This window comes from Dermacentor albipictus, chromosome 4, assembly GCF_038994185.2.
Source record: "Dermacentor albipictus isolate Rhodes 1998 colony chromosome 4, USDA_Dalb.pri_finalv2, whole genome shotgun sequence".
Lineage (NCBI taxonomy): Eukaryota > Metazoa > Arthropoda > Arachnida > Ixodida > Ixodidae > Dermacentor > Dermacentor albipictus.
In genome coordinates, this window is record NC_091824.1 from 149,256,568 (window position 1) to 149,279,198 (window position 22,631).

The 22,631-nt window shown below is 43.6% G+C and overlaps 1 long non-coding RNA gene across 1 annotated transcript in view; it reads left to right on the forward strand.

The window, feature by feature from the left end:
* LOC135902204 (uncharacterized) overlaps positions 1–22,631 on the forward strand; it is a 288,754-nt gene that overhangs the window by 48,938 nt on the left and 217,185 nt on the right. Inside the window, exon 2 of the long non-coding RNA XR_010564440.2 lies at positions 13,931–14,059. This is a non-coding gene — a long non-coding RNA (uncharacterized lncRNA). The remainder of the gene's footprint in view (positions 1–13,930; positions 14,060–22,631) is intronic.

The window sequence follows — 22,631 nt, forward strand, 5'->3', positions numbered from 1 at the left end:
AAGTGGTAATATTCATGATGATAAGAAAAGTCATATTAAGTGAACTATTGCATTAAGAAAATTCTTTATAGGGAACTATACTGTTTTTACCAAAAGCGACAAATTAATGTTCTCAGGTCGCCTTACAGGGCACCTAACCACCAGTGGCCCTCTTCATGGAGTTCCCGTTGTCTGGTAAGAAGTGATATCCGACAAACAATACAAGGACTTCACATGAGCCCCATAAACGGAATTCTGAGAGAGACAGCGAGGAAGAAAGGAGAGCGCCGAATGGCCAGCAGTTCTAAGCACTTAGCTAGAATCCTAAATATCTTTTAGGGAGATAACGGTACATTTCAGGTTCTAGGGATATTATTAAGTGTAAAAGAGATGTCACGCCACAGAGAAGTACAGATATATGTTGGCGTTTTGGAACTTGGCATTTCGCCGCATGCTTAGCGATTTGTGCATTATATCAGCGAGAGAAAAAACAAACAAATTACACATCCAGCGCTATTCCATTAGAACTGCACATTCAGCCTAGAATTCACAATATATATTGAATGTTCGCTGTCATTTCCACTCATACAGCGAGTAAAATAATTTTTGCCGACAAAGAACCTAACCTGATGCAAGAGTGCATTAAACCTAGAGTCATGAAGGTAAACATAAGCTTCACGCACTTTATGTATAGCACACAAGAGAACCTTGATCTGGTGGTAAATAGCTTCAACTCTGAATTTTGAGTTTCTTTTGCATGTCTTCTGTCTTCAGTTGTAAAAAATTCCTCTTGCCACTAGTAACACACATCATCATATGTGCACCCCCGACCACGTGCGTAATGGAGCATAATCATTTACCGGAATCACTGTGCAAACGCGCTCTTTCCTGTATTAGAACAATATCAGGTAGCACTTTGCCAGGCCCTATGAATGGCGCCGCGGATTGTATTGAATATCCCCTACAGCATTTTGCCGCTATCTGAGTATTCTACCTTGTGCCTGCAGAACCGTAAAGGCAGCGTAATATGTGAAGGATTATATGCGTTTAGAGCATGATTTTTTTTTGCGATGCTTTGGCAATTTACTGGTTGGCGCACACATGCAATGCATATGGTGGAGGCAAAGTACGTCGCGTTATCACAGGAATTGCACGGGACTGAGAAAGCGCCTCATAAAAACGGGACGCGAAAGCATTCTCCGTGAAGCACTTTCTATCGCGACAAAATAAACGAATGCAGAGCCATTGTGACTTACGCTGCAATAATAAGCGGCTTTAAGGCCGTAAACAAAGAATGGTATCCAGTGGAGCAAACAAAGGGTTCATAGGAAAAAAGCCGTGTGGCACACGATGAATTCTGTTGCAACGTAAAGACGATCGACATCCCTGCTGAAATATGGAGAGATTAAGCTACCCAGTGCAAATAAGAGTTAAGCACAATACCATCCACAAATTATATGTCCCGCGGCACCACATCAAAGCCGAGGAAATTCTGCGAGCTGCTTGTGGCATGAGGAGATGGGGAGACCCTTTTCGGGAAATAGTGGCATGGAAACAAGACGATCACGCGGCCAAAAGCTAGGAGCCCCAGGGCTTGCCTCAGGAAGGAACAGCAGCTACATCGTCTTTGCGCCGATAAGACGGTGAGATCCAACCGCCCAAGGACGAGCACAGAGAAAGGCACCGGAACAGGCTCTGATGTTTGCTACGCCCGCTAAGGAGCTATATGTCTGAGAATAGCACAATGTACGCAAGGAGAGAAAGGAATGCTGAAAGCTTTGCAAACAGCAGGGAATGAAGTACAGCAGAGAAGTCCTTACCGCCACCGGCATCTTCGCGTAGACCGTATAGCAGTAGAAGTTGTGCGTGCTTCGCGTAAATGTGAAATATTTATAGAGAGAGCTCATTTGTGACTTCAAAATTTGCATGCAGTAGCGTTCCAATAATCTGAAGCACGCAAGTAATACACGAGTTGACGTGGAGATGTTGCCCAATTTTTGTTGTCTATTGCGCAAACTCGCGATAGCGAGGTTCCACACTGGACAGTGCTGCGTAGATTGAAAGCTAAAGTGTGGAAAGAAACTTTTTTCGAGGTAGGGTGTTAAGAGGAGGAGGATGATGTAGGTGCAGGTAGATCTAGCCTTGCAAGATATGTCGGCGATTGCTCCACCTAAAGTGCGTCCTTTCAGAAAAGTATGTTGAGAAGTGGAGCACGGAATGTGTGAACACGATGACGCGCACCGTGAAGTGGAATGGGACACAAATCCGCAGCCCGTTATCCATCCCACGCATGGTGCCGCACCTCCTAGCTGACCACCCCCCGACACCATGCCTTGAAGTGAACCTGCCAAGCATTACCAATCATTGGGTTAGTACACATAGCTTAGAACCTTTAGGAGGATACTTGGGACACCTAACTCCTGAATGTACAGTGTCTACGCGGAAACACCGCGTCGTTACACTAGCATATGAACGCTAGACGCTGACAATCATTTACGTTCTGCGGCAACTCCAGTACACTCCAAAAATAGTGTTCAACTTCACCTCAAGTCTGACAAGCCGCACAGAAAAGCGACGCGGTGAGTTCGATCAGAAAGCCCTTGCCGAAGTCCGCGATCACCCCGGGTGGAGGTGTTGCATGGAGGGAGGCCTGTGGCCTGCTCAGCCCCTTTGCCAGACAGGCTTCGGGAGGTGACGACAACAAAGAGTGAAAGTGAACGACTACGGCTTGCTTAAGAATATCTTGTGGATCTCTAGGAGCCTTTCTTGTTAGCCTGAGTTCCAAGGCGTCTCGAGTGAGTCCATCAGTTGCCTCGTTTCCCACTTCGCCTACATTCGACGAAAGCTACTGAAGCTTCATGGTAAATTCGAGGCTGCGCAGTTATTTGAGAAGGCGTAAAGTTTGTCCCCACCAACTGTTACTGATACTCAATGGTGATAACATTTGAGTGAAGAGTATTAACGTAAACGTTGTATACTTTCATTATTCTTAAGAGTTGATGCAGGCAAACCCTACAATTTAAAGGGATTTGCAATACACCCGAATGATCACGTCACCATTCGATTGCCCCTTTCACTAGGCGAGGCCACTACGGACCTGATGCAAACAGGTTTGCGCAAGTCCTCGTAACTCCACCACCGCACCTTTCTCAATAGGAAAGAAGAATTAGGGCTTCTCCATTACACACAAAATGCTCTTCGATGATGTTATTCTGTGTCACTTTTGAAGATGTCATAAGGTCATGCGGAAAAAGAAATGGCTACGGGCTCTTCTGATTAGAAAAAAAAGGAATATAGCAGTACGGCTGAACCGACGTTTTGGATATGTGAGCAAACAGACAAGCATGCGAAGGAAGACACGTCACGAATTGAAAGTAGCTTCGTTTCTACCTACCGCTGGATCACGTATTGCGAACGTGCCCAGCTTGCCGTGGTTGTTCCGTGGTGCTGCATGTCTGTTGCGGCCAGTTCATTTCGCTCCGAGTTGCAGGCCATGCGTCAGTCACTGCAGCTTCGGAGACCGCATGCCGACCTGATTTCCGTCTTGGTTATTCAAGAGAGAAAACCTATGCGAGTCACGCGCTCCTCGTTCAAACTCTCTATTTCTTTCACCGTGGAGCAAGCCGATGTTGAGAGATTCACTACACGCCAGTTTTTCGAAGTTGTATTCGTAAACGTGTCCATCCAAGCCGAAGGCAGTAATTGTGTTATATTTCAGTGCGCTGCGGACGTGACGCTACGAAGCCCAAGGGAGCATGTACAGACGCAGATATTTATTTTCGCTGCCTTTTGATAACTAAAGATTCCTTAGAAACTTAAGAAAGAAAGTGGAACTTAAGAAAGAAAGTGGCGTGGAAATTAGCCTTGCTCTAACTGTCCTGTTCAACGCACACTGGGAAGCACATATGAAGAATTTCTTGTTTGCCTAACGGGCTCGTGCTCTTTTTATGTCTAATCAAAGATTACGTGACCGATAGGAAGTTGTACGCATGAAATAATTTGACATTGTGTGCTAGAGGTATTAATTAGGGATTCAGTAAAAAAGCTAAAGAGCAAGAGAGTTCTTTAGTGAAATACATAGAATTCTGCGAGTTTATATGTAACCGCCTACATGCTACTCTCAATAAGGAAAGAGGTTAGGCCCAAGAGACATGAGAGGGAGGAGGGTGGGAAAAGGGGAAAAATCTGTGCATACCTAAGCACTTATGAGTTGGGAGTACGAAAACATTAATGTCGAATTGAACACGGCTGAGCAGTATTTTCAGTTATGAACTCCTCGCGAACAAGCGAGCGCGTTGAGACGCTTGGCCAATGCTTCCTAGGTAACACAAAATCGGTGCACTTCGATTTGTGTCGTCATGTTACCTTGCCCGACTGTCATAGAATCTAATGGGGACGCTCCCGAGTAAGCTGCGCTGATTTTGACGTCACTGCTTTCATCACGCCGGGATTGGCAATGGAAATTTCAGTCCAAGTACCATGATGTCCCTAAGTAGGTTGCAGATGCCTGCTATATAGGAGGCGCTGATTGAGCCCAGTAGGTAAGACACTCGGCTTCTGAACGTGAGGTCATATGCTCGAAACTCAGTACCGGCAACGTTTTTCCTGTCGAATTTGTTGTTTCTTATATATTATTCATTTATAGAAATTACTGAAACGCAATTAGAACCCAGGCGAGTACTTGTGCGCATGAGCGACGCGCAGACAACACGGCCTCAGAGAGCGAGGATTCCGTGGCGTCGTCGGTGCCCTCTCCGCTCACGCAACCCTTGGTGCGCTGGTACTGCAGCAGGTGAGCCTTTTCGACCGCTCTGCTCCGTCGAGGCGCGCACGTGACTTGGCGTCTCAGCCAATGAGAATTTAGGTGCCGTTTTTCGCTTGACCACACGACAAACGCTGGATTTTTCCCTCAAGGGTCTGTTGATGATGCTTTCGCGAGAAAAGAGCACAAAAATGCGTGATCAAAGTATACACATAGGTGAAATAATTGGGATGGCATTGATGTAAATACATTTGAGCTTACCAACTAATACAGTGTCTTACAGAAATGAAATGTGATTTAAAAGTTGATGTTCCTTTGAAGAAAATTATTATCTGACGTTGGTCTGGGTATGCCCACTTTATACCACTGTCGATTTGGGCAGCGTACGATCGTTAAGCTTAGAAACGTTATATCAGCGATGCCATTTTCACCGAGCTTGGAAAGTCGCTATCACTATCTCGCACACCTATAATGCTATGCATTTAAGGAGTGAAAGAATCTTTACTCGGAAGCCAACGGCTTTTCATCGTCGGTGTCTTATGGTCCTGGGAAGCATAAACTTTAGAATATGTCAGACACAGTTCGTCGTGATATTGAACAACAAGAAACTTCTGGCCTGAAAGCATCACAGAGTTGAAGGATCGCTTCTTCAAGAAAATTTACTTTACTCGCAGGAGGACCTGTCTCAGCCTACTTGAATAGGCCACTCGAAGACAGCATATACAGGTATACGCACACCACGCCTAGACAACGTCCACAAGATGGCACGAACTTAAACTGTAGAAGTAAGCCAGTGTCAGTACATAACTAGGTCCAATCAAGAAGCCGACCACGGCCCGTTTTTGGTATCGCGGACACAATTTCTCAGTACTCCTTCTTCCTCTTACATAAAGCTTCACCGGTGGCCTTGTTTATGCAGTTATAGATTTGCCTGCGCATCTGCACTTCGGAAATAGGAACACATTGTTCGTTAGAGCTTAAGACTACGCGGTAATCTTTCTTCTGCTTATCTCTTAGTTCACTCTTCATCTCGCTCTTTTACAGGCTGTTTAGTTGCATTTTCTTTAAGAATTAAAGACATACTACAAGATCCAGTGCGGTACAGGCTAAAGATCCGAACCAAAGAAAAGCCTGCGATTGGCACGGCGAAAAGAAGGAAAAGCGATACGCCGTCATCGTTAAATAGCAATAATCTGCCGCCTGGGAGAATCTCAGTCCTCTTGTGTTTGCGTAGCTGTCGACTTCTGATAAAAGAGGAGGACACACAGAGAGAGAGTAATGAGAAAGCATGGTTTCATTACAAAGCTATGTTTCCTTTTTTCCCCTCCTCCCGGTATCTTCTCGTGCCAGTCAGGCTGCTTAAAGAAAGAGCACCTAAGAAGCTTTTTGCTATTGAAGTCGGGGTGAACGTCTGTCCAAAACTAGTGCAGTGACAAATACAACGACATACATGGAGTTCCGAAAGCTTTCTTCACTTAGCGAAATAGATATCTGCACTTATATCATTGGCTACTCTGCAAACGACCGCATTTATCTGCCCTCTCGATGACAGAGCTTGTAATCTTTCCTAAGTCAGAATATATTGTCAGACATAGAGAGCGCCTATTTCTCAACTGAAGCATACGTTTATTGCAAGTATGATCTCTTTAAACCTGAATGAACCTGAATGAAATTTGTGGCTTTGTTAAGCGAATGGCTAGCGAGGTACTCCCAGTGATTGTTGAGATCGTGGGGCCGAATTCACAAAGCTTATTATTTGTAAGTGCTTTCTGCTACTGGATGGTTGCCTTCGGTGACGATATGTCCAGCATGAGGATTGACTCAAATTTCACCTCACGAGCCATACCAGCGTAGCGCTTTTTGTGAATATAGGAACCCTGAAGCTTACTTTCTTAGAAAGAATACTCAACCTGGGGCATTTCAATATCTGAAGCACTAACTTCACAGACCTTCAGCTGTTCAGTGAACCTATGTAGCAAAATTCTTCATAGTTTGATTTCATTCACTTCAGAGACTCTATAATTTAGCGTATTGGCTTTCAGTAAACGTCGAATAGCTGTATCGTTTATGGGAGTCTTCAACTGGGCATAATAACTCAATTTTTGTGTTTCCTCTTCTTTTTCTTGGGGGGGGGGGCGGTCAATCACAAGGGAAGTATGCGTTGTATGTCTTAAATACGCAGTTTACAAAACTGCGATACATTGCCTTTTGTTGTTGCTATTAGCATAAAGGTAAATATTTTGGTATACTTGTTCACGTTTCGCCAGTTTTCAGCAATTTTTATAAAGAATGTCGGGATGGAATTAACGACCAGCTTGCTGTGAGCATCGACGGAATTTAACTTGCCATTTTTCAACTCAACGAGTACTATTTAGTTCGATTCTACGGGTGTACACAAAAATGGGGAGAGGGTTACAGCTGCGCCTCTTCAGGCAATTTATTCCCCTCTTGTCATTACTAGGTCATGAAGCATTCAGCAAAAAGCGCAGACAGATGTTTATTCAGCATCGCAGAACGCCAAAATTTAGTTTTATCTTGTCAACGAGTACGTCCCTGAACAAAGCCAACGAAAACAACTGTGATACTTAGTCATTAAAAAAAGTGAAGTTGTTTTGTGAAAAGACCTGTGTTTAAAAAAATCGGATGCTGGCTTTCATAGGTCCTTCAAACAGAGCAAAGCTAACATAAGTGGAGTCGAGCGCAACATAACACATAGTCTGATGAAGGCCTTTCTTTTACACATATAACAGAGGGGAAAGCTGTCCCAGCCACCATCTTCCTAGGAAAGCTCCCTCTGTCTTTATTAGAATTGGAGGGGATGGATTGGGAAATATTCATCCAGTGATTTGGTAGCTGTAGCTGGGATAGATTAAATTCAAGCCACTTAAAAGATAAACGCTAGTATATAAAAAAAACAAAAGCATTCCAACTTGAAATCAAGGTGTGGCAAGTCACAAAAAAGGCATATTTCATTTTTGTAAAAGATGTAGAGGCAGCTGGCTGTGGATACTTCATTTGGTGATTTAGATTGTTATAGTAAATGATTATGATAATAAGCGTCTTATAAATAAAAGAAATATGTTCCTTCCTATCCACCCTTATTACTGTGCCAGAAAATAGAACATCACAAGCCTAGAGTGCATTAAAGATGCAAAAATAGCGCATCTGTAAATTCTTGTGGCTGCCTGTGTGCGTGTGTCCATTTATGAGTGTGCTTACGTTCTCGATTGTATGTTTTATTTTCTGGTCGCACGCAACTGTGGTCTTGCTACAAAAATGCAGAGAATTTAAAGTGCAATGTTTTTTGCAGTAAAAAGGGAAAAAATTGTTCAGTTTACTTTTACTGTGTTTCACATTACTACACAAAGGAAAAAAAATCAAGACCTGGAATGCATTTAGTGCATACGGACAAAGTGAATCGATTCAGATGGCTGCAGTGTGTGTGAGGAAGGCAAGATTGAGTCAAAGCCAACCCCTATGAAGAAGATGCAACATTTTGTTCTGTCTGCTTTGCATAATGACCCCCATTTCCCATTCCCAGCAGACGCGATCGCGTATTATATTCAGAAACAGTGCATCAACACACGAGTGTTTAGACATTCGCGTGAAACGGAAAATGAAGACTCCCACAAAATCGAGAACAAAGGGTGGCAGGACTGCAGTCTACTACGATTTTAAGTAAACAGATACCACAAATGCACAATGACCTTTTTGCAAAGGGAGGCGCAGCGAGATGAAAACAGGAGCGCAGTGAGGCGCGCATTGTTCTCAAACGATGCCGTTCCCCATGCATCATAGCTCGCCGCGAAGAGCAAGCGAGGACGCTCAAAGCAAGCCAGGCGGGTGCATAAGACGGCCGTGACTGAATATATCAACCACTTCATTTAACTGTGGTCCTGCTGTTTTGCTTGACGTTTTCATTGCGTTTCTTTTGGTTTTCGTGCGCTCATGAACGTGAGCGCACGCACGCACGCACGCACACACGCACGCACACACGCACGCACGCACGCAGGCAGGCAGACAGGCAGACAGGCAGGCACGCGCACGCAGGCAGGCACACGCATGCACACACACGCACACACGCACGCACGCACACACGCACGCACACACGCAGGCAGACCCCCCCTCACACACACGCACGCACGCACGCACGCAGGCAGGCACCCACACATACACACGCGCACTCGTGCGTGCTCGCACGCACGCACGCACGCACGCACGCACACACGCGCACACGCACATACGCACACAGCACAAGCTGCGTAAATGTTCGCTATGAACTGGGCCAGTCTGAGGAAAAATTTCTTTCCAAATACCAATCAACTAGAAAAAAATATATATTTTAGTAAGACTGCTGTGGGGAAGGGAAGTGTATCGTGCACTGAAGTTGAAGCGGTGGAGAACGGCATAGAACGCCGCCGTAACTTCCAACAGCAGGGGGGAGAAAACATTAGGGCTCATGTTAAGAAAACAGTATTTAATCCAGAATTGCTTAAGAGTGAATGACAGCCTGTCGTGGTAATGGACATATTATTAGCAAAGTTGTCATCCTATGCCATGCGAGGCTTTGTGAATTTGGACCCGATTGTGCCTATGATACCGGCCCTTATCGTTCGACTTGAAATGAACGTTGCGGCGTCTAGGTTGGCAACGATGCTTCTGGTAACGACATTCTGGTTCACCGCAAAGGTTTGAATGATGTATGACTATCGGTTTCACTATGACGCGCGCCCTTGGTGGGTGTGACCATAAGCGATTCAATTTCGTAAGACCGCGTTTCGTTGACAAATATTGCGGTGCTAAGCAAGAGGTAGTCTAGTGAAAATCAACAGCATCATCAACCCATTTTAAAGTTTGTGCAGCAATAAAAAAGAGAATGAGGAAGGGGAAGTGTTAGCGAATTCAAGCAAACGTATGCTCAGGCACGCAGGGAAGTCCACACTCTCGCAAGCAAAGAGAAATAGTCGCATAATAACGGTCTGTATGGTACATAATCGCTGCACTTGGTAACAGCTTATATTCAGCCTCCACCCTGCTGACAGAAAGTTTGAGCTTTTAGTCGAGGGAAACGTGTATACACCTACACAAGTAGTTTATGATGGCATCTAATAACCCCCGAATTTGAAGGGCACATTTCTCTAGGGAACATGTTTTCCTGTACGACATATACGACTTTCATTCCTTTATTGTCTCGTATTCAACTTCCAAGAAATGGGCGGAACGAATGCAAATTCCCTCGACCTCATCTAGCAAGAAGGCCCTTGATTCCAGGCGTGCGTTCGTGCGTGTGAGCTCGAAAAAAGAGACATTCACCAAAACAATCTTGGCAAAATCTCATTTATTTCGCGAAGATCCAAAAGAAAACAAAACAAGACACTTAGTCGAACAGTAACGAAATAATTGATATTTTGGAGGCGCGAATCAGTGATGGTTTCGCAGTTCTGGAAGGGTTCGGCTTAAAAGGCTGATGCTATGAATGCTGCGAAGAGCTGGCCAGCTGAGAAGAAGCAGCATCATGACTTAATGTGCTCCACTCCTCTCTCAAATGACGTTCGCAGCCCTTCGCAATCGTTCCGCCTTCCGTTTCGTTATTGTGGACCAACACCCTTCTCTTGCTGACTCATTTGCCGAAACCAGAAACAATTCACAGAAAGTTTCACTCCTTCAGTGGATACGTTTCGTGACTTGTCGCTAAATAGGTCAAAACATATTTGAACAAGGAGAGTAGCTACCAGTGCTAACAGATCCGTTTGACCGCTCGGATTTCACTTATACTGAAGGTAAGTTGTTTGGTTGAGCTTTTTGTAGGAGAAATTCAATTGTAGTTGCATAATTATAATATGCGAATAAATGAAGGAGAAGAATGAAAATTGCATTGTTGCATCGTCCTTTGAGACCAGCCAATTAAAGAAAAGGGAACAGGCTTTTATTGACATAATAATTGTGAGTTTCCATTTATTTTGCTGCATATTTACAAAATTTGCACATTTTCACATTTCAGCGCCACAATATATCTCTCGAGCGCGCATACAGATTCTTCTTTCTTCTATCCGCCGCCGCTGAGTCAAATACATGTCATTACTGCTGACACCGTGCTTTGAGCAGCAAATTCATACTTTTTTGTATGTACTCCGCAACTCTGGCGGGTCCTGAAATCTGTCAGAATGATATTTTAATTTGGACAGCCTCAAAATATAATCAATGAGCAGCGGAGATTGGTCAGTAGTATTTAGTCTAACGCTTAGAGAAAACCTAATTATTGATGGCCAATAAAAGGAATGTCTTAGGTGTTCCATCCTTAGATGAGTTTAAAGTGAAATTGACAAGTTGTGCTAAAAAAAAAGTTGAGACATCAAATTCTCTGGGTTAATGTTCCGACGCTGCGTAATGGACTATGGGAGATGGCGTAGTCTGGAATAATACTGAGTAGCTTGGGCTGTTTGATGCACACCCAAGAAACGTTACATTAGCGTTTTTTTCATTTCACTCCCATCGAAATGAGTGGGTGAATGAAACCCGTGAACTTGCGCTCAGCAGCAGAACACCCTAGACAGTGAGCAACCGCGATGGGGGACGACATTTTTTTGAAGGTTATTGAACCTGGACGAGAGATTTATAGAATGTCAGCAATCATGGCAAGGGACAAGAACGAACGATATCTGTTCGATAACGCTAGGGAATGAAAACCTGGTATAAACGAGAAGGTGGAGGAACGAATAAGTAGTTGGTACAGGAACACCGCCTTGACCCGTGGCTTCTGCTGTTGCAACATATCAAGATAATTGGATGGCGCAAAAATGAGCAAACATTACAGAAGGGAATAACAAAGCTAATCCGAAAGAGGCGATGACAGATGCGGGAATCAAGACAGCGTTAGAGGGGCATCGAACTTTCACAGACGAAGGCCGAAGAAGCCTCTGGTATTTGACAAATGGTCGGCTTAGCGGTAGCCGCTCTCCTTCTGAAGCTTGCATGGCCGCGAGTTAGGAAACCGTCTTTTGCTGTTGCAAGTGTGGACCCCGATCGAATGAGCTTGCCGAGACATTGCGCGACAGATTTGTTCCATACCGAAGACAGCTGTCATGACACGGCCGCATAGGTTGAAGGCTCGTCTTAGTTGTTCACATCGATTTAAGCTCTTTGTATTGCAAGAACAACTGGGCAGATATTACCACCTGTCAGTGAAAAGAGCTCGTCAGTGGAAGTTTGCGGTGTTCTACGGAGAATTGTCCTGATGTTGCGACAAGAAAGTGTGGTACGCTGCATTAAATTCAGAGTTATTTTGCGTAATCATGAGTGCAGTATTTTTTTTTAAAGGCAAACACGCTGTTCTCTCCACTACCGGGAAAGGAGTGTAATCATATTTGTGTCACAATGAATGGAGAGTTCCGAAGCATTTTCGGTCATTCAGCGTCGCCAGAACGAGCTGTGTAACCACGGTGTTACCCTGGAGTTTAAATGAAGAGTGAAGCCTACTCACACAGACATACAGATAAAACGGAAACAAATTATTACTCAGTAACGATTCTCATCTCGTTTTAAAACTGATGATCAGATAAACTGTGATTTGGTGATATTATTGTGCTAATGGGGATAGGCAGCAACATCCCGAACCTCTCAGTTATTAAGTAATGCAGTTCAAACATGATCATTTTTAGGCGTCGTAAACTATGGGCTTGGTTCAAATGCAACACAGTGACTAGCCCGAGTTATTAGTCTTTAAACTGAGATCATGCAGAGGTGCAACCTCGAAGTGAGAGAGAGAGAAAGAAAAAGGGAAGGAAAGACAGGGAGGTTAGCCAGTCAAAATACAGGCTGGCTACCCTGTGCTGGGGAAAGGGGTAAAGGGAAGAAAAGGAAAAAGAAGAGAAGAAAAAATATTCTAAGAGCATGATGTGCCGTCTCACCCTCTGATTATCCGCTTTGAAACTTTCACACCGTTGATTGCTGCGATAGCAATGGGAGACAATCACCTTGCTTACCCTCACACAGCTTTTTACATTCTTTAAAGATCACCGCTGCACTATCACTCGCGCAACACAGTGGCAGGTGGGCAGATACCAGTTGTATCACCGATTGAGTGGTGCTGCAGAATCATCGAAGAGTGGCACACTCGAATTGCTTAAATATCGACCGCGATACCTGTACCTAAATCAATTTCTGTAAAATTATGTTCCTTTGTCCGAAGGAGCGCATTCACATACACTCACTCTGCTTTGATACATTCACCAGCACCATTACTAATTTATGTGCCGCCTCCTCCTTCTCAGAAAAGTTTTATTGGGGAAAAGAAATTAGGTCGCTGACTACAGTCCATGGCACCATTTGCAACCGTAGGAGTTGCCTGAGATCATTCATTTGGCAAATGGTCTCGTGATGAAAGGAAGCGATGCATGCAGGGCATATTATCATCGTGCTGAAAGCACTTGACCCCAATTAAAGAGTTCCTCCCGTATAGATTTGCAAGTGGCGATGCAGGGCCGAGATTAGTTACTGTAAATCCATCACCAGAGAGGACAGGTGTGCAAATGGGAAAGCAGTTACCAGGAGTATTGATTTCTGTGAAGCGAAAGTTCGTAGTTGAGGTACTAACTGATCGAACTTCTGCACGTGGCTGCCAGTCTAACTTTTGAGGCAATAGTGTTTCTATGAGGACTAGAGAGAGAGAAAAACCAAGCGAGGAAAGGCAGGCAGGTGAACCATACGACAAGGAATAATGTCGAACTTTCATACCCCATATCCGGACCTGTGGCAAATGGATCTTGTGAGATAGAAAGAGCGACGATTGCTTGACTCATTGAATGAATTATGTTGGAAACGGTGTGTTGCTGGTTGAGAACAACATAGTGCACAGCTTCACCAGACCAAGATTACTCTTGACCTGTGCTCCGCTTGATCTGTCTTGAAGCCACCTTCTGAACTTCGTAGGTCGGGAGAGAGAGATAGCGAAATAGATACTATAACGTGTGGCTTTTGGGAGAATAAATAGCGCAATTGAGTTCCAGTCCAACCAATAAATATTAAAACAGGCTGACGAAGGTAGGTAACCTATTTATTTATTTATTTATTATTTATTTATTTATTTATTTATTTATTTATAATTTAAGTACCCTCAATGCCATTGTGGCGTTGCATAAAGGAGTGGTGTTACAAGTTCAAAATGGCGGTCTTGAATTCTGCATGCTCAAGGTTTCTGGCGATGGATGCGGGAAGGCGATTCCATTCGGAGGATGTCATCGGTACGTAGGGGTGCAAGTACATGTTGGTCTGGCAGAACGGCACTTGAACTTTGAAGTTTCGGTCGACGTGGAAAGAAAGGTAAGTAGGTTGCAACAACAATGTGTGTTTCAGTTCAGGATTTGTAGAGAAGATCTTGTGAAAGAAACATAGGCGGATCTGCTTCCTTGTGATAGAAATGTTAGGAAGGCCTAGAAAAATCTTTATTGAAGTAATATTGGCAGTGCGCGAATAATTAGCTACAATGAACTGAGCTGAACAATTTTGGATGGTTCCTAGTGCGTTCACAAGTGTAGAGGAGTGAGGATCTCAGATTGAAGAAGCGTACTTGAGTTTCGACCAGACTAAAGTTTTATAAGGAAGTTTTAAGGAAACAGGAGCCAAAGCAAAGTTACGTCGCAAAAAACCAAGAGCGCGATTCGCATTGTTAATGACGTAGGTAATATGAGTCTTCCATGATGAGTTGTTAGAGTTGTTATCTATGTGGATACCTAGATATTTATAAGTATTGGCAGATGACAACTAAAAATGAGTAATGGGATAAACAGGGATTCGAGAAATCATCATTATTCTGCATTTGTTGACATTCAATTTTATGGACCAGAGTGAACACCAAGCAGTAATGCTGTCAAGACCAGATTGAAGTTGCGAAGAATCGTGAGGGTTAGTTATTACGCGGTAGAAGGCACAATAATCGGCGAATAGCCTTATTGTTGATGTACAGGTGCGAAGCTCGTTAATGTGGGCAAGGCGGCAGCAATCCCGGCAACATGCTGAACAATCCCTTTTGCTTCATGCTACAGGTTACGCTGCTTACTCTCGGAAACCAAGCTTCCACTAGCACCTGTGCTGCTTCGACAACGTTGGTGGGCGTGGACCAAGACGCTGGTGTGCATTCATCGACACGTGGTGAATGCGGCATCATGAATCGGCAAAGTTTTCCATGCGTCACAAGTCCGGGTATCACCTCCACAACAGTGACGTCAAGTCACATGCCCCATCGGACAGCTATAAAGGCGCCGGACGAGCTGTGCTTCACCAGTGGGCAAGGCGGCAGCAATCCCGGCAACATGCTGAACAATCCCTTTTGCTTCATGCTACAGGTTACGCTGCTTACTCTCGGAAACCAAGCTTCCACTAGCACCTGTGCTGCTTCGACAACGTTGGTGGGCGTGGACCAAGACGCTGGTGTGCATTCATCGACACGTGGTGAATGCGGCATCATGAATCGGCAAAGTTTTCCATGCGTCACAAGTCCGGGTATCACCTCCACAACAGTGACGTCAAGTCACATGCCCCATCGGACAGCTATAAAGGCGCCGGACGAGCTGTGCTTCACCAGTGGGCAAGGCGGCAGCAATCCCGGCAACATGCTGAACAATCCCTTTTGCTTCATGCTACAGGTTACGCTGCTTACTCTCGGAAACCAAGCTTCCACTAGCACCTGTGCTGCTTCGACAACGTTGGTGGGCGTGGACCAAGACGCTGGTGTGCATTCATCGACACGTGGTGAATGCGGCATCATGAATCGGCAAAGTTTTCCATGCGTCACAAGTCCGGGTATCACCTCCACAACAGTGACGTCAAGTCACATGCCCCATCGGACAGCTATAAAGGCGCCGGACGAGCTGTGCTTCACCAGTGGGCAAGGCGGCAGCAATCCCGGCAACATGCTGAACAATCCCTTTTGCTTCATGCTACAGGTTACGCTGCTTACTCTCGGAAACCAAGCTTCCACTAGCACCTGTGCTGCTTCGACAACGTTGGTGGGCGTGGACCAAGACGCTGGTGTGCATTCATCGACACGTGGTGAATGCGGCATCATGAATCGGCAAAGTTTTCCATGCGTCACAAGTCCGGGTATCACCTCCACAACAGTGACGTCAAGTCACATGCCCCATCGGACAGCTATAAAGGCGCCGGACGAGCTGTGCTTCACCAGTGGGCAAGGCGGCAGCAATCCCGGCAACATGCTGAACAATCCCTTTTGCTTCATGCTACAGGTTACGCTGCTTACTCTCGGAAACCAAGCTTCCACTAGCACCTGTGCTGCTTCGACAACGTTGGTGGGCGTGGACCAAGACGCTGGTGTGCATTCATCGACACGTGGTGAATGCGGCATCATGAATCGGCAAAGTTTTCCATGCGTCACAAGTCCGGGTATCACCTCCACAACAGTGACGTCAAGTCACATGCCCCATCGGACAGCTATAAAGGCGCCGGACGAGCTGTGCTTCACCAGTGGGCAAGGCGGCAGCAATCCCGGCAACATGCTGAACAATCCCTTTTGCTTCATGCTACAGGTTACGCTGCTTACTCTCGGAAACCAAGCTTCCACTAGCACCTGTGCTGCTTCGACAACGTTGGTGGGCGTGGACCAAGACGCTGGTGTGCATTCATCGACACGTGGTGAATGCGGCATCATGAATCGGCAAAGTTTTCCATGCGTCACAAGTCCGGGTATCACCTCCACAACAGTGACGTCAAGTCACATGCCCCATCGGACAGCTATAAAGGCGCCGGACGAGCTGTGCTTCACCAGTGGGCAAGGCGGCAGCAATCCCGGCAACATGCTGAACAATCCCTTTTGCTTCATGCTACAGGTTACGCTGCTTACTCTCGGAAACCAAGCTTCCACTAGCACCTGTGCTGCTTCGACAACGTTGGTGGGCGTGGACCAAGACGCTGGTGTGCATTCATCGACACGTGGTGAATGCGGCATCATGAATCGGCAAAGTTTTCCATGCGTCACAAGTCCGGGTATCACCTCCACAACAGTGACGTCAAGTCACATGCCCCATCGGACAGCTATAAAGGCGCCGGACGAGCTGTGCTTCACCAGTGGGCAAGGCGGCAGCAATCCCGGCAACATGCTGAACAATCCCTTTTGCTTCATGCTACAGGTTAGTAGATATATGCCAACTCGTGGTTATCGATCGGATAACCGGTTTTTGCTGCTGCTGCCCTGCCCACTGCGTGTTAATTATTTTTTGTCTAGTATAATTAGCTCATTAATTAGAGATCTTCTGGTTTGCGGAGACGTAGAAGAAAATCCAGGTCCAACAGAAAAAGATCTCTTGCTAGAACTGTTAAATGGGCAAAGTAAAATTCTTTCTACTATACATGATATGCAAGCAACACAGAATGAAATGCAAAGGAACCTATCAAAATTAACAGAAAGAACTGATGACATCGAGCGACGATTGGGTGGTTTAAGTGCACTGAACTCTAGCGTAGAAAGCATCAAAACAACAATAACGAACCTCGAGGAAGAACTTGCTAACATTAGTGAACATGTTGATGATCTAGAAAACAGAAGTAGGAGAAATAACTTAATAATTTATGGCTTACATGAACCTAGAGTTGAATCTTCAGAAGACTTAGAACGAAATGTAAAAGATGAAGTCTTTAGTAAAAAACTAGGCATTAACGTAACAGGCATAGAAAGGTGTCATAGACTCGGAAGAAAAGACGAAAATAAAACCCGTCCAGTGATTCTAAAATTTCTTGACTACCGAGAGAAGAATGCCCTGCTTAGAGCATCGCATAAACTAAAGGGCAGTGAACTGTCGCTATCTGAAGACTTTTCTAAGCGAGTACGTGACACACGGAGGCTTTTATGGGAGAGTTCTAAGGAAGAAAGGCAGAAAAACATGAAAGTAAAGCTGCATTACGATAAGTTGAGCATCAACGGGACTTTGTTTGGTTGGGATGCTGAAAAAAAATGCCGTTACAAGCTGAAGAAATCAAGTTCTCAAAATTGACAGACTAAGCGCGGGCGTGGCTCTTTAGGAATACTTAACGTAAATTGTAGGAGCATTATAAACAAGCGTTCAGAGTTAGAGGGAACTCTTTTGTCGTATAACCCAGATATCGTTGTATTGACAGAGACATGGTTAAATGAAGAAATATATGATAGCGAGTTCGTTCCACTTGGGTATTGCGCATTCAGAAAAGACAGAGGTAGCAGGGGCGGAGGTGTAGCCATCCTTTTCAAGGATAACATTAAGCTCTTAAAGATGCCTGATTTATCAGATGTTGAATGCATATTTTGCAAGGCCTACCATGAAAATATTCGATATGTCATAGCTGCTCTGTACCGACCTCCTAATTCTGGTGTTGAAGTTTTGGATTCTTTGAAGCTATACATGAGCGAGCATGTGAAACCCGCTGACCGAATTATTCTCTCGGGAGATTTTAACTTGCCAAACATTGATTGGGAAACGATGTCGGTCAAAAGTGATAACGATAACTTAGGGGAGGCCATGCTAGACATTGTCTTTTCTTTTAATTTATTACAATTAGTGGATACCTGTACTAGAATACAGGGTAATTCTGAAACAATCCTGGACCTCTTTTTTGTAAGTGGGACCATAAGTAGTCGCACTAAGTGCGATGTATTTCCCGGTATATCGGATCACGAGGCTGTGTTACTAACCATAGATAATATGAATTGGAAAGACAGCTTCAGCGCTGTCCGATTCCGCAATTTCTCCAGAGCTGATGATGTTTCGATTATAGATACGCTTTCGTTTTGCTTAGATTCATTTTCAGAGAATATTGTAGATGTGCAGGAACTATGGGAACGCTTTAAGAGTATTGTTAATAAATGCATTGAAAAATATGTACCAACTATTGTTAAGAAAAGAAAAAAGAATCCCTGGATTTCTCGGGAGACGCTGAGATTGAAAAGGCAGCTCAAGAGATTAAAAGATAAAATGAAAAAATCAAGCAGTGCTTCACCAGATCAACGGCAGAAATTTCTCTCTCTTTCATCTAAACTTCGGATCCAATTATCTACTGAGAAACAACGTTACTATGAAGAATCATTGCCTAAATTCATCACAGCGTCTCCAGATAGATTTTGGCGGGAGGTGTCACCGAAACATTACCAATGCGATGTTTTTGAAGTTGATGGCATTCACTTGAATGATGAAGAAAAAATTGCTAACTTATTTAATGAGCATTTCCACTCAGTTTTTACTAGTGATGATGGTGTCTTACCTATGTTTGAGAATTGTTTGCCCCCTATTTCTGATGTATCAATAAGCGAACAGGGTATATTCCACATGCTTTTAAAACTTGATGAAAATAAAAGTTCAGGCCCAGACGATATACCCAACACTTTCCTAAAAAGGTATGCCGAATGGGTTTCGAAATACTTGTACATTGTGTTTTTACGTTCCTTGGAAGAAGGTCAGCTCCCGAATGACTGGAGAACAGCCCGAGTAACACCACTTCATAAACAAGGTGCCAAACAGTCTATAAAGAATTACCGCCCCGTATCTTTAACCTCTAACACTTGCAAATTATTAGAGCATATAATACATAAACATATCGTGGATTTTTTAGATACACATAACATCTTAACAAAATGCCAGCATGGATTTCGGAAAGGGTACTCAACTTGTACACAGCTAGTTGCTACTATCCATGATTTTGCCGTATCTGTAAATAACGTAAAACAAATTGATGCAATTTTTATGGACTTCTCCAAAGCTTTCGACAAAGTATCACACAGTAAATTGTTATTTAAATTAAATAGTCTGCTTAAAAACTCTCAACTTGTTAATTGGCTATCAGCGTATTTGAACAATCGCCATCAGTTTGTTGCATTCAAAGGACATCAATCTAACCAGTTACCAGTAAAATCGGGTGTCCCGCAGGGCTCGGTCCTAGGGCCACTCCTTTTTCTTATGTATGTCAACGACATGGTAGAAGGCATCTCTGTCAAAATAAAATTATACGCGGACGATTGTGTTCTATATACGGAGCTTAATGATCAATCTGATCAGGCATTGTTAAACAATAATTTTCAGCGTGTTGCTTCTTGGTGTAAGCGGTGGCAGATGAGTATAAATTTCGACAAGACCGTTTTCATGCGGATCACTCGTAAGAAGAGGCCCTTATCGTTTCCGTATAATTTTAACAATGTGCTTTTGTCTGAAGTGTCTGAATACAAATATCTTGGGCTATGGATTTCAAACAATCTTAGGTGGAACAAACATATTCACTACGTGACAGCGAATGCTTATAGAAAGTTATTCTTTTTAAGAAGAACATTAACTTTGGCTACCCCTGCTGTAAGAAGATTAGCATACACATCCATTGTCCTCCCAGTCTTAGACTATGCTGCTATAATATGGGACCCCTATACAAAAGGTAATATTCTGAAACTAGAGAATGTCCAAAAAAAAGCTGTACAGTTCATTTATAACAACTTTCGACGTAGCTCAATCACTGAACTACAAGCTCGTGCTAACCTAATCCCGTTATCCGATAGAAACCGCTCATCGCGACTAAAATTTTTATATCAATTAGTTAAGGGGCACTATAAAGTCGACGTTAGCGAATGGATTACATTTTCTTCCGGTTATTCGACACGCCAAAGACATGAACTAACAATAACACCTTTTCGTTCTCATAATGATTCTTTCAAGTATTCATTTTTTCCACGAACAGTCAGAGACTGGAATAATCTCAGCAGCTGTATCGTTCAAGCAGACTCTTTGTCAACTTTCGCATCCCTTCTTGATGGCTGAAACATGATTGGTTATATTATAGTCACTGTCTATATGATTTATACGTTGAGTGTTCGTCTATTTCATTTGCACATTTGATAAATGTTTTGCTTAATTTTTCTTTTATTCTTTCTTGATTGTGACCTAAGCATGTACATATATTTCGTTTGCCATTATGTTGTATTTTCTCATGTATTGTAACCCACCCTGCTAAAATCCCGGTGGGGATTGCAGTATCAATAAATAAATAAATAAATAAATAAATGTAAATTAACGACCTTCGAGGACGGATGTCCTCGAAGATGTCCGAGGACGGAGCCTTTCGGTACACCGGATGTGACAGAACAGTTGCGCGAGTTATGGCCATCAGCAATTGCATGCTGGGTTCTGTTAGATAAGAAGCATTTAATCCACTGCAATAAATACGAGTCAGTATGTAGCATACTTAGTTTTAGCTATAGCAAACGGTGAGAAACAGTGTTCAAGGCTTTTGGGAAATCATGAAAAATACAGTCGATAATAGAACCACTGTCAGATGCCGAAACTAGGTCGTTAGTAAACAGAAGTATAGTTCAGTTTCACATGAGTAGTGTTTCCTAAAACCATGCTGACTGTTGTGAAAGAAGTTACTTTGTTTGAGAAATGAGATTAGGTTAGAATACATAACGTGTTCCAGACGCTTACATCTGATACTAGTCAAAGTGATGCGTCTGTAATTAGAAGGGCTATATGAGCCACATGGTTTATGCACAGGAATCACCTCACCCGCCTTCTGATTGCTGGGCATTAAATCATGTTGCAATCAGTGAAAAAGCTGCAAAAAATGACCCAGCAATAAATGGCAATCTGCTTCAGGAATTGAGGAGCGATTCCATTCATGCCAGGTTCTGATGTCTTAATTTTAAGTAAGACATTAAAAGTTTCTAATTGATCAATAATGATAGTTTTCATACAAGGAAGTCCAGGATCAGCTATAATTGGTAAATCATTAGAGTTGTCAGTAGAAAATGCGCTCATAAAAATGTCCTGCAAAGCTTCACATCACTTGTCACTTGCTATTGATGAACCAAGTTCATTACAAAGTACAATGTTCTTATTTTTCGGATCATTAACGATGCTACAGAACTTACGAGGGTTAGACTGTAAAAGTGAAGGAAGTGTATCACCAAAGAAAGCATGTTTAGCAATTGAATATGCTTATTTGTACTCTAACGTTGCGCTGTGGTAAGCCGCCCATCTCGCCGTGATATCAGATGATATAGCGCTAAAGTAGAATCGTTTTTTTTATTACGTAAGCAAAGAAGTGATGATGTAAACCACGGAGAGGTGAACGGCGCTCGAACCATTCGCACGGGAACATAGCAATCTATTCGTGAGTTATTCTCATTTCTGAACGATACCCACTTCTCTTCCACAAAGTGATCTGAAGCGCATTTTATGTATTGTTCAGTAAAAACTTCTAATTCTGCACATATATAGATACAAAATCAGCTTTGACATTATCTTTTACAACTTTAGTTGCATGCAGAGGACGCTGTGGCTGAAATGCACAAGTGTACAATGCGATGGTCACTAAGGCCAGGTAAGTAATAAATCGATGGAATGAGAGAACGATTTGTTGTGAAAAGCTAGTCAAGTGTATCACAAGAAAATGCCGTGATGCGCATGGGTTCAAAGACAAAGATTACTGGGTTTAAATAAAAATCATTACATACATTTATAACAGTTTACTTTCCGCTGTACGGCAGGCACTTGTTTCTTCCGCATTGCTTCAAGTAATGTCTGGAAAGTTAAAACCGCCCATTAAGAATAATTAGAAATTTGGGTATCGGACCGGCACTGCGAACAAACAGTCATGCAAGTTCTCGTAAAGGTTCGGGGAGCAGTGAGGCGGACGGTAGCAAGCACCAAAACATATTGATATCCAAAGCGAACGCATGAGCATACCAGTTCAAGTGGCTAAGCGGTACGAATTATGTTAGAGTAAAAGTGATCCGATATTGCTCTGAGAAACACCACCAGCTGTCCTCGTTATTCAATGAGACCTTTAAAACTCGCAGTTGCTATTACAGTGTAAAATTTCAGTACTGCGAACTTTACTCGTCAACCAGGTTTAAGTTAGTACTACGATG